The sequence below is a fragment of the Tachypleus tridentatus genome, chromosome 3 (genome assembly GCF_004210375.1).
Source record: "Tachypleus tridentatus isolate NWPU-2018 chromosome 3, ASM421037v1, whole genome shotgun sequence".
In the NCBI taxonomy this organism is placed as follows: domain Eukaryota; kingdom Metazoa; phylum Arthropoda; class Merostomata; order Xiphosura; family Limulidae; genus Tachypleus; species Tachypleus tridentatus.
This window is the reverse complement of record NC_134827.1, coordinates 3979032-3994480: the sequence shown is the minus strand read 5'-3', so window position 1 is coordinate 3994480 and position 15449 is coordinate 3979032. Positions and strand designations below refer to the sequence as shown.

The window sequence follows — 15449 nt, the reverse complement described above, 5'->3', positions numbered from 1 at the left end:
CTGTATCATAAGAAATATTTGTTCTACATTAAAATTCTTGTTGTGTTTTTCTGGGTTCTTAACGTTTTAATTAAAACGTTATAACATTTTAGAGCATATTATTTTACGAAGTAAGGGTAACAGTGCTGAAAATATTTTTAAATGCGTTAAAATTATGTCGTTAATTAGTTGAACTGTAATTGGAAATTATAAAAATAACTTATATATATATAATAAAATGAGTTTTTGTTCACCAGAAAAAGTTTATTGTAATTAAACATTATATTAAGTTTAGTTGCATGCTTACTAATCTTGAAGTTGCAGAATAAAGCTATAACTTTTGCTTTCTTATTGTAATAGGCCCGGCATAGCCAGGTGGGTTAAGGCGTTCGACTCATGATCTGAAGCTCGCGAGTTCAAATCCCCGTCGCACCAAACATGCTCGCCTTTTCAACCGTGGGGGCGTTATAATTGTTCGGCAAATCCCACTGTTCGTTGGTGAAAGAGTAACCCAAGAGTTGGCAGCGGGTGGTGATGCCTTCCTTCTAGTCTTACACTGCTAAATTAGAGACTGCTAGCGCAGATAACCCTCGTGTAGCTTTGCGCGAAATTAAAAAAACAACAACACCTTATTGTAATAAATACTAGAGTGAGCGGCCTAGTGCTGAGGTTGCTCGACTCCCAATCTGTCAATCGTGGAATCGAAACTCATCGCCCAACATGTTCACTGTTTCAGTTGTAAGGACGTTATAATGTGACAGTCAATTTTAATATTCGCTGGTAAAGAGTAACCCAATAGTTGGAGTTAAATAGTATTGATTAGCTGCCTCTCTAGTCTGTCACTTCAAAATTAGGGACTGCTAACGCAGATATTCCTAGCAAAGCTTTGCGTTAAATTCAACAAAGAAACAGAACTACTAGATTTTTCACCAAAGACTTAATTTTTACCAAAAACGCTTTGTTGTACGTTTTTTAAAATGCATATATTCTATTTTTGATCAGTTATTTGCTTTATTGTTGTTATTTTGTTTTCTTCTTATTGCATTCAAGTTGAAGCTTAGACATTTTCAAATGTATATTACGCTTAAAGTTGCCCCTTCTGAAAGTATTACAATGCAGAACTTTCCAGTTCGCAAAAGCATGCAAGACATGAAATTTTAGCTTTGCGAACAAATGCATATCTGCATTGTTGAACTATATGAGTAAAGCAAGAAAGGTGTGATTTCTGTAGATGTGGGGGAAAAAAAAAGAGATAAAAGATTACTTTGTATCCAGCCACCAAATGCATACCCGAGGAAGGAAAAATGATAACCAGCTTTTTAACCGAAAGTAACTCAAACTGTACGAGTAATATTTGACGTATGTGTTTGTTTGTTTGAAATTAAATACAAAGTTACACATTTGTGCTCTGCCCACCACATGCATCGAAATCTGATGTTTAGCATTGTAAATCCGCAGACATACTGCTGTACCTCTGTTTTGCCCAACGTGTGACAAATAAAAGTAAGTTATCACAATGGGCAAAACATGGATATGAAAATAAATACGAAGCACGATCTGTCGTTCGATTTACCACATTTGAGGGTCAGAATCAAAGTCTGGACATTTTGTTAATGTCCTAGCAATAAAACAGTATTTCAAGTATAGAACAGAGCATGTCGCATAATTTTCCAGATGATTTATGGTGATTGAAAGTTACAGTTATAATGGTAACTTAAACAATCGAATAATCGAGAAACATTTCGGGTGAATTCCGTTTACCGTATAGCTAACATGTTGGCGCAATACTAATCTACGAGGAAATGACTTTTTCTTTATAGAATGGATAAGAGCAAGGTGTTTTTTCATCAAGGAAAAGTTTTCAGTCATACGTATAAGTTCATAAGTCAGTTGCTCCACAAGACATAAATATAAACGAAAAGTCATGCTATTCCATTTGTAGACGTGTAATATGAGCTTGCCTTTCCAAACCATTCTTGGAAGATGTCCGTGCACTGCTGACAAAACATAAGAAAAGTAGAGGGACAATGCTGACCTTAATGTATTATGAAAAAACCTTATCCAATTTATGTTGACATACAGAGCAAGTCAAGAACCAAAGACATCAAATATAACACTATCGATTGTGGAAGAAGGTGCTGTAATATCTAGAAAATCATCCCTGTGTCATAACACTATTAAACTAATAACTTTCCTGTTGTTATGAGGGGAGTGAATTATTTTTTAATTACAGAAAATAAATATATTACTATATATATATATGTCATAACTGAAATATTCTTGAATTTCACCCATCCATAACTAGCATAAAATATATCTTTAATTATATATATTTACAAAATTGCTCTTTATTTTCTTACAGTTTTTTATACGTAGTATGACATTTTTGTTCACCGGACATCTGCTAACCCTTCCTTACTCTTGTTTTTCTCAACCACAACTTCTAGATACTACTGAAGAAAAAAGCGTTGCACTTTATGGTAACTTAACACGGAGTTTGGTAAAAACATTATTTTGGTGTTTTAAACGGCCTTTATGTTTGTTTAAATTCCTCTAGTGTCCATTTTAAACTTGTTCTGCACCTAAAAATCATGAAACTACCTACATTTTTTGGGAATTTTCACCTTTTCTGATGAATACCACATATAATATATGCAAAATATTGCACATAGATAATGATAGTTCCATGATATGATGTGTACATTTAGAAACTTAAAAATAGATGCAATGTTCTTAATATATATTTATTAATATATGCTTACGGATTATATTTACCTTTGGTGAAAAGGAAAAGGAATCTGCAACACATTTAAAATCATTGAACAATTAATCTGCTGTGTAATATCGAATAATAAATTAGGTGCGATATCATAGTATTTTTCACACGCCTAAATTAATCTAAGTTACTACATGATAAGAAATGATTCAAAAACCCAATTTTTAATTTAGTTGTCTAAACATGTTGGCTAGCACAGATAGCCCTCGAGTAGCTTTGTGCAAAATTCAAAAACAAACAAAACAAACAAACTAAACGTGTTTTTAGAACTCATACATTAAGTGGCAGGTAACTAAACAGTATCATATTAAATGGTCGAAAATAAAGTTAAAATACATTATTACGGAACATCAGGATCTTATAAGAGCGATTGCGACAGTCTGTGCTTGAAATATTTTTTGATGAGTCTGAAATATTACTTGGCAAAATTTATCCAAAAACCTTTCACAAATTTAATCCTTAATATTTGTGTCTCCGAATAGATTTTTCATAACCTGTGTCGTCTTGTGGAAGAACTTTATATTCAGTATAATTTAGTTATGGAAGAACAAGAATAAAAAATTTTGATCAACAGGTGAATGTCGAAATGTATTAAGATATTACTTTTACAATTTCGACGCACCACTTCAAGTGAAATCGTTATATTTTTTATAAATAAGTTTCGATCCTCAAAAGTTGAAAAGCTATAGATTCATATTGAAAAAATATATAAACACTCACATAGCCTCTCCAGTCAGCAATTAAATCGCATAAGTTGAACATACCTTTCAAAGCACCCGACATCACAGAGAAGAATACATGTACGAAACACACACAATTTAAAATAAAAAAAACAATTGGATTATTTCACACTAGATAATAGGTATGTAAATATACACACATGTATACTTATCATTGTTATTAACACTATCATACCCATTCAAAACGTTCCTTGTCCTGTTAAATATTTCTCGGTGGGCAGAGCACAGATAGTCCATTGTCTAGCTTTACGCTTAACAACTAAAAACACATTAAATTAAACTTACTGGTTGACAAAACTGCAATATATTTGTGAATCTACAGCATAATTCTTACCTCGTGTCTACTATGTAGCATTAACACTCAAGGAATACATTTGAAACACATTTGCTTCAGTGTGTTGCTCGTTAATTATCATATAAGTGAAAATATAACATTATTGCTTATTAGTGTCATTTAGAAATTTGTAACATTTAATATCCCTTTGCTTATTTTAGGTTGTGCTGGAGAGTTTTTTGTTTCTTTGTTTTTAAAGTAGGCTCGCTACAACTACAAAGCACACTGGTTTCAGCCTACTAGTAGCAAAGTGGTTTGTTTGCGGACTTAAACACTTGAAACTGCGTTCCAATATCCTTGGTGGTTAGAACACAGCCCTTTGTGTAGCTTTACGTTTAACTACATAAACAAAAGACGGATTTTAACACTTTTGTTTTTTGCCAGAGAGAAGTAACATTTCTTAAACAATTATATTTCTCTCCGAAAATATTTATTGATTAAAAACTGTTCGTTTTCGTCGGTGTTTATTATGTGTCACAAAATAATGTACATACATCCCAAATACTGTCGTCAATGAACAATAGGTGACGAGTCATGCCCTTTTCTGGGGGTGGGCTGAAAAAGAATGCTGTTCATTTATTTAAATTTCCAAAATTTCAACATTCTTAATTGAAGTAGATTGAAATAATTAAGCAAATTTATGATAAAATATAATACTGTTCATACGTATTTATTTGAGAATTTGAGGCAATAACTGATATAAATGTTTAAATATACTTTTGTGTGCGTGTGTGTATAAACAGAACATCAATTCCAAAAAGTAACCCAAATCATTACACATATTTTATCAATAATCCGTTACATATACTGTACTAGATCTGAACAGAGTAACATTTACCAATATTACTTTTTTAAAAGACTCCTTTTCACCCTTTCACCAATTCACCTTGAATCTGAGTCCCCTTTCCCCAAATGGTCACTTCAAAGTCTTATAATTAAAGGCTAGAAGTGTGGGAAAAACTTTGTTACAACCCTTCAGTTTTTATTGCACTTAATTCATCTAGTTAACTAGTCTCCCATCGTAATTAAAAAAATAAAGAATTCCTCATGTTACTGTAAACTTAAAATTTTGGTGAAATTTGGTGACATATTTTGTTAATATTATTATTCTGTGATCAGAGTAGAATACTTTGGATGAGATGCTAACATTCCTATCATTAGAACAGTGGTTCTCAAGATCACCCTCTCAATAGACCAAATATCATTCATTCCCCTTAGTGGGATTCGCCTTTGAATGTTTGCATAACAAAGTCAATCTATTTAATTATGCAAAACATTTTATTTTATATTAAAATCATATATTACCGATGTAGTACAAGACATATGTAGAATAAAGCATGAAAATAGTGTTTACATTTGATCTGATATATTTAACTGATGTTGACTTCAGAAAAATACATTAAGCTATGAAATTATAAATTATGTAAACTTTCATGTGTAAATAAAGTTGTGAATTTTAAATAGGTTAGCTTTATAGGCATATACTTAAATAATTTAAAACAAACGAGACGTGTCACTTTTCATTAGCCTAGCGTTTTTTAATCTATATACTATAAAGTATGTCCAATATCTGCTGTAAGTATTTGTGCCGAACCCCGAATTAAGGCATGGGCTTACCGGGCTGAAGCCCAGGGTTGTGGTTTTGTTGATTTGAATTAAGCACAAAGCTACTCAATGGGCTATCTGTGCTCTGCCCACCACGGGTATCGAAACACGGTTTTTAGCGTTGTAAGTCCGCAGACATACCACTGAGCCACTGAGTGGCTGAAGCTCAAGGCCTCAAGCTATGACTATAAATATACTGCACGTAGAAGTTCTGTCTCGAGGGGGCCTCTATAAATTGAAAAGTCTAGGGTAAATAAAACCTTTAATCCATTCTTGCCTGTGCCTCTTACTCTATCATGTACACACCAAAATTTTCATGATCAATACATTTTCTTATCATGGGCGTTTCAGTACAGTGCATAATGGTCCTTTATTCAACTTGTATAAATTTACTAAAGAATTTTACGCTTTTAACTAAAGAGAATCGCATACTTAATTGTTTCATAAGCATACTGAATGAATTTGGTATGTGTATTTATGAAGTTAATCTAAAGTAAAGCTTTCTCTTTTATCATTACTTCTTTGAAAGCTGATTGGTCGTGGGCTAACAGTAATCTTACTACTCTGTGAATTTGAAGATAATGGTTCGTGTCTTATTACCGCAAAATTTGTGTTTTGCACTTTGAGTCCGTAGGTGCTTTATATGAGTGACAGGTCACATCTCTCTGTTCAATTAGAGCAGACTAAAATCATAACCAATTAATTTAGTACAATTATAGATGAATGTTGTCGACTAGCCGCCTTTTTCCTAGTCTGAAAGTTCAAGCGGATAAAGAGTGATTGCTCTTTTCTAGCTTTGTGTGAATATTCTCAACAAGCTTGCTTTTTAATTTAAGTTAATTGAACTTTGTATAAATTGCTTATGTGAATTTTCCTAAGGAAGGTAGATGAAAAATCTCTTAGTTTTCATTTTTACACACCCTGTAGGTGAGTAAAAAATAATAATCAAAGTTTTGTGAAGTGATTATCTGATAAGTTTATAACTGAGTGGTCAAAATTAGATTCTTAACCACTGATCTGTGAGATTTCACGAAAACAAACAAACAAAAACTGACAGAATATTTACATATAAATCGCAATGGCACTTGCATTTTAGTGGTTGCTAACAGTTTAGTGAGACACCAACTCGGTTTCTGATATAGAAAAGGTTGAAAAATGCCACTCTATACAGTTGTTTGTTTTTTGAATTTCGCTCAAGGCTACACGAGGGCTACCTGCGCTAGCCGTCTCTAATTTAGCAGAGAGGAAAGGGAGATAGTCATCATTAACCACTGCCAACTCTTGGGCTACTTTTTTACCAACGAATAATGGGATTGACAGTCACATTATAACGCCCCCACGGCTGAAAAGGCGAGCATGTTTGATGCGACGGGGATTCGAACCCGCAATCTTCAGATTTCGATTCAAGTGCTCTATACCCTTTGTAGAATGGAAACAAAAGAAGAAATTATATAGAGCCTTACATAATAAAGTGATAAGTTTGCCAAATGTTTTTCAAATTTTGCATCTCGATAAACTTTACAAAGATAACACTAAGTATTTAAAGAACAATGGTTCTGACAGTGTAACAAATGAACTGTATATCATTTCACCCTGCTTGAAAAGTTTATTATTTAAATTGAAACAAAGAGCACACACACACACAAATGTGGTTTTCAAAAAACTAAAGTTGACATGAAACTGAATCCCAGAGTGACTATTACTGAAATCCCAGATTAATAGTCAAACAAATTATAACCAATAAATTCAATAAAATTATAGATCAAAACGTTTTGATGACTCAAGTAATAAATCGGATTTTTATATTTAATTTATTTTTAACCGTCCTTACAGAACTGCAGTTTCTATTTGTTTGTATGACTCTTTTCGAGCCTGGTATTGCTAGGTGGTTAAGGTACTCGACTCGTAATCTGAGGGTCGCAGGTTCGGATCCCCGTCACACCAATCATGTTCGCCCTTTCAGCCGCGGGGGCGTTATTATGTTACGATCAATCCCACTATTCATTGGTAAAAGAGTAGCCCAAGTGTTGGCGGTGGGTAGTGATGGCTAGCTCCTTTCATCTAGTCTTACACTACTAAATTAGGGATGACTGTGCATATCTCAAGCAGATACCAAAATATATTACGGAACCACGTGAAAAAATATATTAGGTAACATGGAGCTGTCAGTATTAATTCAAGCAAAGAATTATAAAAGTTAAAATTTTGTGTACTGTTACATATTGAGAATGATGAGAAAAGAGCTCTCTACAGATTTAAGAGAGAAAATGTTAAGAAACACAACTCTGGAGAATGATATAGATAAATTTCAAACATTTTTTAATTTGCTATTAAGTACCACAAAATATGTTGTGAAAAAATGAAAAGTACGTTACATTGTCAAGTTGCGTTGCGTGATTTTTCAACAACCACAGACTTCCGTTCTTTCTGTGGTCTATTGGCCCCGGAGTGACTCGCAGGATGGAGCTACATCATGCTGCTCTTCTGTGAGGTGTTATTTGGACCGCATTACGATGCACCTTAATGATAGTTATTTAAAGGCTTTCAACTGGCGCATCGTTCATACAAGGGCTGTTAAAAAAATACGCAGACTGACGTCATAAAACAAAATGTACTTTATTTAGAAGTTACAGGTCTGGGACCCCTTCAAAGTACTCTCCTCCCCAACGCACACACTTATCCCAACGGTGTTTCCACTTGTTGAAACAGTCCTGGTACGCTTCTTTTGTAATGTCCTCCAGCTCCTTCGTCGCATTTGCTTTAATCTCGGGAATCGTCTCAAATCTTCTTCCTTTCTAGGGTCTTTTGAGTTTGGGGAACAAGAAAAAATCGCAAGGAGCAAGGTCAGGTGAGTAGGGTGGTGGGGAAGAACAGTGATCGAGTGTTTGGTCAAAAACTCACGAGTTCTGAGGGATGAATTTCGCAGCAACGCGGTGCATCTTCAATTTTTCGGTCAAAATCTCGTAACAAGATCCAACTGATATCCAACACTCTTCAGCAAGCTCCCCTGACAGTCAGACGTCGATTTGCCCGCACCAGGGTGTTGATTTTGTCGACGTGTGGGTCGTCAGTTGACGTGGAAGGACGTCCAGGACGCTCATCATCTTCAATGGACTGTCGATTATCCTTAAAACGTTAATGCCACTTGAAACATGCCGTACGCTTCATAGCAACATCACCGTAAGTCGTGTTAAGCATAGCAAAAGTTTCAGTCGCAGATTTTCCAAGTTTAACACAAAATTTCACAGCAAATCGTTGCTCCTTCAGGTCATTCATTCTGAAATCCGCCAAACGAAAAAATCGCACTTCACTTAAAACCGCGTGGCTAATACACAAATGAAGATATCTGCAAATATCGGGAAATGGCATCGTAATCAGCTGATCTGTGCAAACCTAGCGGATTCCCCTGGAACCAACTGGAGCCGCGCAATTCAAACAGTCCGCGTATTTTTTGAACAGACCTCGTAACGTACTACCGGTGAGAGAACGTTTGTACCTGTTAATGTCAGTAAAATCAAGACGTGTCCATTGTGTCAAGCCGGGGGGAGTTTGTTCTCCATCTGTTGGTCTTATGTTCGATATCGGATAAGACATGGAAATTGGTGGCTCGTCTTTTCCGTGTCCCTATGATCTCCAACTTGTAAGCTGAGGATTGCGGGTTCGAATACCCGTCGCACCAAACATGCTCGCCCTTTCAGCCGTGGGGGCATTATAATGTGTCGGTCAATCCCACTATTCGTTGTTAAAAGAATAGCCCAAGAGTTGGCGGTGGGTGGTGATGACTAGCTGTCTTTCCTATAGTCTTACACTGCAAAATTAGGGACGGATATCGCAGATAGCCTTCGTGTAGCTATGCGCGAAATTCAAAACAAACAAACGAACTCTTCGATCTCGGCTAGAACCATAATGTATCACGTGCCCGTCCCTGTTCCCAGTGCTCATAACGGTATTTAAGAACGTCAGTTGGTTTTTTTGGTTTTAGTTTCATTCCTCGATTAGTAGCTGAAGTGTTCAGACGTGATAACTCATCGTTGACAATTTGCCTTCATCACACAAGCTTCCTTCGATGCCAAGATCATCAGTACCCCTGGTAATTCTTGACGGATTACCGTTGGATTTCTCCCCTCTCCAAATTATTGCCTTCATCGACCACTTCAAACGTAACGTCTCAGTTGACCCCAGAAAAACTAGAATCCTTCGCAGAGGAGGCATATTACTGCAGCCTTCAACACTCCAGGACCATGCATATCTATGTAAACCATAGAAATCAGATATCAACGTGCGGTGCTCTCCTACAAAAACTTCAAGTTACCTATATTCGATATTTATTAAGAACGTTCATTTGTCTATAGCTCCCGCTGAAATTCAACATTTTCTGGAAACAACAACCTCCATGCAGCTCACAGAATTCATTCTAAGACCACAGGATTGCCAATTACCTTTGTGAAGGTCGTGACCGAGCATAAACAGGTAGCTGATTTTATACTTAACCACGGATCTACCCTACAATCTTTTCATTTTAGTGCCGAACGTCCCCGATGTCGAGCAATTAATCTTCAAAATGCCAAGTCTGTCAATCAGAGTACCCCTCGTCCACTAAGCTTTTCATCTTCATGTATGCCAATTATCTCTGCTGCAAGCAGCAATATTTAATGAATGCTAAGAAGAAAGACAAGGATACTCCGACCAACGTTGACGTTACTTTTCAGCAGCGACTCAAACCAAAGAATACAGCTTTATGCCAGACTCAACCCACGCTCGTTAAGACTACAGACGTATCAACCGCTACAGATATCAACATCACGTTCAGCAAAAGACACAAACAAGATTCGCAAGAAGACACCAATCGTCCCAGACCGAAATAGAACGACTCATTGAGACAGATAGAATGAATCACTCAGTTTTGTATCCACGAACTGCCTATCTTTATCCACCTGGTGCCTTAGATCGATCTTTTGATCTCAACACGTGTTTTATCGTTGTATATTTTTTGAGTGTTTTTTGTTATAAGCCTTACTAACCCTGATTTTTTTTCCAGCAACTTCCAGGCACAGTCAGGGTAGATTTTTTCGGTGCCCTGATCGTGAAAGTGGGTTTTTTTCCGGGTACTCCCGTTTCCCCCACAGCAAATTCCAAGGTTTTTGGATCTACAGATCACTATCCTCTTGTGATTTTTTTGTTTGTAGAGTCAATATTTAACCTCCCGCGGACCACCATTGGACCTTTGCTACCAGATTGCATTGCAAACTAGTTAACTTTAAATCTTGTCAGTTTAACTACTGGCCCGGCATGGCCAAGCGTGTTAAGGCGTGCGACTCGTAATCTGAGGGTCGCGGGTTCGCAACCCCGTCGCGCCAAACATGCTCGCCTTTTCAGCCGTGGGGGCGTTATAATGTGACGATAAATCCCACTATTCGTTGGTAAAAGAGTAGCCCAAGAGTTGGCGGTGGGTGGTGATGACTAGCTGCCTTCCCTCTAGTCTTACACTACTAAATTAGGGACGGCTAGCACCGATAGCCCTCGAGTAGCTTTGTGCGAAATTCAAAAACAAACAAAACAAACGTTTAACTACTAATAATCAATCACTAGCCCAGTTAAATTTTACTTCATGAATAAGGCGAAGAGAAGGTCCCTCGATTGCTTTGCATCTCTTCTTGAGATGCAAAGTGTTAAATCGAAATACCTGCCACGAATTTTATTTTATTTTTTTCTCGGAATCAATGTGTTTGAACGGGTACTAGTGACATACTATAAAATAGTGTTTGAAGCCTTGTATAAGCTATTATTTTGCCTTGAAGCGAACCATCAGCTGCTGGCGCCTAGAGACTTTTACCATCGTTGGCGTCCTGACGTGTCACTGATGTGCACAACCTTTAACGAGAGGTTGCTTGATTATTAGTAGTTAAACGTTTGTTTTGTTTGTTTTTGAATTTCGCACAAAGCTGCTGCAGGGCTATCTGTGCCTTTAGCAGTGTAAGGCAGCTAGTCATCACCACCCACCGCCAACTCTTGGGCTGCTCTTTTACCTACGAATAGTGACCTACCGTCACAGTATAACGCTCCCACGGCTGAAAGACCGAGCATGTTTGGCGCGACGGGGATGCGAACCCGCGACCCTCAGATTACGAGTCGCACGCCTTAACACGCTTGGCCATGCCGGGCCCGCGAGAGGTTGCATTTGTATTTTAATTACTACACTGTTTTTTGTGTATAAAACCAAAAGTTTCATTTGTATTTTGTCTACATAATTTTTAATTTATTTAATTTGTTACTTCACTTATAATGTCTAAGTTGTAATGTAATTCCTTTTCATTTATTTATTTTGTCAAAGACATTGTTACGTCTGTTTTGTTTGTGTTTTTATTCGTATATTTTTCTTGTAAGTTTTTTTTGTTATTGTTGTTTAATAAATTCAAAATTGGAAAGTGCGTCACACTACCTCAGTCTGGCCAAGGTCAGGTCGATCTAAGAAAGTCTGTGCTCGAGTAAGCAGTAAAATCGTCAGAGAAGCGACTTGACGTCAAGCTAGCAGTGGCAATAAAGGAGCTGGAGGCTGCAATAGGAGCAGCTGGAATTACTGTACATGCGTCGATAATATCACCTTGCACAAAAATGCTTGTATGATAGGGTGGCAAGAGAGACACCACGACAGAAAAAAATGCATCTTATATCGGTAAGGGAGTAGGATCGTATATATTTCAATAAACCTACAACAATATAGCGGAAAGTTCTATAGTCAGATGAGACTAAGGCAAGACTTTTTGGGTTATATGAGAAACGGGATGTATTGCGAAGAATCCAAAAATACCGATGACTTGGCAAATGCAGTCTCAATTGTCAAGCGAAATGGGGGTGGTCCATAATGTTGTGGTAATATTTTTCTGTAATTGGTACTGTAGAACTTGTATATTCAAAGGATTGTGGACTGTATAAAAATAACAGATGTTGGAAATAAACCTGAAGAAGTCAGCTGAAAAACTAAAACTCATTAAAATTTATATTTCAACAGGATAATAATTCCAAATGTAGGACAAATGCAACCCAAGAATCGGTTTTGAGAAAGAGAATTAAAGTCTTTGACCAGCTAAGCCAACGTCCAGACTTTAATCCACTCGCAAACCTGTAAAGAAAATTGAAAATTGCTGTGCATCCAAGACATCCTTTCAACTTTCAAGAAGTGGAGGATATTTACAAGCAAAAGTGGCAAGAAATATCCGTAGCATAGTGCCCAAAGCTTGAGGATAATTATCCAAAAAGAAATTCTACTGTCATTACTGCCAAAGGAGTTTCAACCGAATGTTATCTGCAGAATCGTGTTAGGGGTGAAGACTTACAACATGTTATCAAGATTTCATTGTGTTTATATCACTAAAGTAAGTAATAATGCACCTTTTTCTATTTCTAAACATTAGAAGCTCTCCTGAGATTTAATAAATATTTTTGCCCATTTAAGTTGTGTCTTTCGCATACAAACCACTAAAATTGATTACCAACACAGGGAGTAGTAAGGACTTTTACAATGCGCTGTAGATTCCACTTAAATCATTCTTTCTTGTTAGCTTGAGATAAGTAATCTCTATATTGGTTGTCAGTTTTTACAGCTTAGATACGCAAAGTAACTGGTCCTTAAAAATGTCAGGTGAATGTTTAAATTCCATAAATGCGTAACTCTAGTGATGTCATGGTAATTCCGTAAAAAAATGGGTAAGAGCGAGGATATTTTCAATTTTCAAAGGGCCAACTTTATGGGTGCCTAGCCAGCAGGAAAATCGCTTGCATAGCAAGTAGTGATGAACAGCAATCCTACGTGGTGAAATATTTATTTTAGAAGTTAATACTTTTATAAATTCGACATTTTATTTCTATCAATAAGAATAAGTAGTGACATTCAAGTTGATAATTTTGCGTTGAATATGTTGAATTAAATGATTTCAAAAGGTATCACTAGAGATATTTACACTCGAATGCGAATACGTAAAAAAAATAAAATAATAAATAAAATAAAAAATGGTGATAACACTGCCTTATTTTTGACTTTGGTGACATTTTATTATAGTTCCCTGCGCCACTAACGTAAATTTGCTTCCGGCGCTCCTAAATATAGTGTCCTACTTTGGAAGGAGGGTATCTCTTCTTAAAGAGAACAGCCACTGTGGTTCTTCAAAAGTCATAAAGGAGCCTTAAACTAAACTTCTATAACCACTTATATTTATGCTACAACTTTTGCACATTAATATATATATATACGAATAACCTTTAATCGACATTTAACTGAATTATCTAATATACTTAGTAATTTTTGTGTTCATTTAATTAATAATTTTAAGTAAATTATTGACAGGTTTGATTATTTTAAAATTAAATAAAATACAGTTTACTTCAATAAAAATATCCAATCATTTCTCAATTAAATAATTATTGTGCATATTTTTATTTGATAGCTTATTTGCAAATGTGAATTTAGAATACTGTATGACTTTCTGATTTATCCATACAAAAAGTCTGAGCATGACTTCACTTATCAGAACAGCATTTCTGATACAGTATGGATTTTGTATCTGTAAATAGGTATTCGTCGTTAATTTTTAAACCTAGATATTTACGCCGAGTTAACTTTCTAAATCAGATTGTTTAAATGTGTATAGCGTATACCAGTAATGACATCTGAGATATAAATTAGCGTAGAAGAATTTTTTATAGCCTAGCCCTGACGTAAGCTCCTTTATTTTTAAAGTGAAAATACAATTGTTGTTGGCCTAGTTTTGAATTTTAATAAAGGTTTTCAGCATACACGATCAAAATATACAACTGGTGCTTTAATATATATAAAAAGTTACTTTTCGTTGGGGACGATTGCCCCTTTTACCCGTATCCTTTATTTATTCTCGTCATTCAAGTTGTTAAACAAGTGTTTTATTTTGATCTAAGAGGTTGGCGTCGGGGAGTTTGTATTTTTGTGCATTCTTGTTTATGTTTAGCGATAAATTCTTACCATTACTTATCCCAACATCTTTGGTTGTGACTGGGGAAGGAAGTGACCCCTAGCGGTAATAATTGACTGAGTGAGTAAACAAAGCGGGAATGACCGACCGCTTACACCATTGTGTAGGGGTAAGCTGATGAAGACGAAGACGGTTCGTAGTTGTAAAACTGTAAGGGCTGGCGTACAAGTCGGGAATTGTTTATGGCAAGAAAAGCAAAATGTGTTCGTCTTTCATTTGATTCTGGAATGTATACATACTTCTAAAACTAGGTAAGTGTGATTATACTGTGTTTTAACATAACACACACTTTGAATTTGAACTCTCGCGACTTGTACACTTATCGAAATAAAAAGTTGGACTTCCTTAAGTGTATGACTTAAGTTGCAATGTTTGCATGGGTGTGGAAAATGTAGTTATGGTACCGTTATCTATGGTTTGCATAATATTGTCGCATAAAAAGGCACCTTGCACATGTGGACCACGAGTGCGTTAAAATAACGTTCATTTTCAATTATTTAGTCAGTTTGTTTGTTTTGTTTGTTTGGGAATTTCGCACAAAGCTACTCGAGGGCTATCTGTGCCAGCCGTCCCTAATTTAGCAGTGTAAGACAAGAGGGAAGGCAGCTAGTCATCACCACCCACCGCCAACTCTTGGGCTACTCTTTTACCAACGAATAGTGGGATTGACCGTCACATTATACACCCACCCGGCTGGGAGGGCGAGCATGTTTAGCGCGACGCGGACCCGCGACCCTCGGATTACGAGTCGCACGCCTTACGCGCTTGGCCATGCCAGGCCTATTTAGTCAGACAAAAGTAGCCTATTTTTGCGAATAATGCAGAATAGTAAAGACTTTCAACTAGTTGCCGTCCATTAGTTCAAAATTAGGAACTTTTATCGATACTAAGATAGTCGTTGTTGCGAGAATTCCGTCAGTCTTAGCTTAAATATTGAGCTTGATTTCTTCAAATAACATTTATAAATATTTACGTGTGATAGTAACTTGAGATAACATTTGTTGTAGTTTACT

General features: G+C 36.2%; 1 protein-coding gene across 5 annotated transcripts in view; it reads left to right on the top strand.

Moving 5' to 3' along the window:
• Positions 1–11945: 11945 nt before the first annotated feature.
• The window catches only part of LOC143246230 (uncharacterized), a 59962-nt gene continuing 56458 nt past the window's right edge, over positions 11946–15449 (top strand). For 3 of the 5 annotated variants that reach the window (XM_076492592.1, XM_076492593.1, XM_076492591.1), the window contains exons 1-2: positions 11952–12807; positions 14413–14687. The gene's annotated coding sequence lies outside the window, so the exon portion shown is untranslated. Of the gene's footprint in view, positions 12808–14412; positions 14688–15449 lie in introns of all 5 variants that reach the window. The other 2 variants (XM_076492590.1, XM_076492594.1) reach the window with 2 other exon arrangements.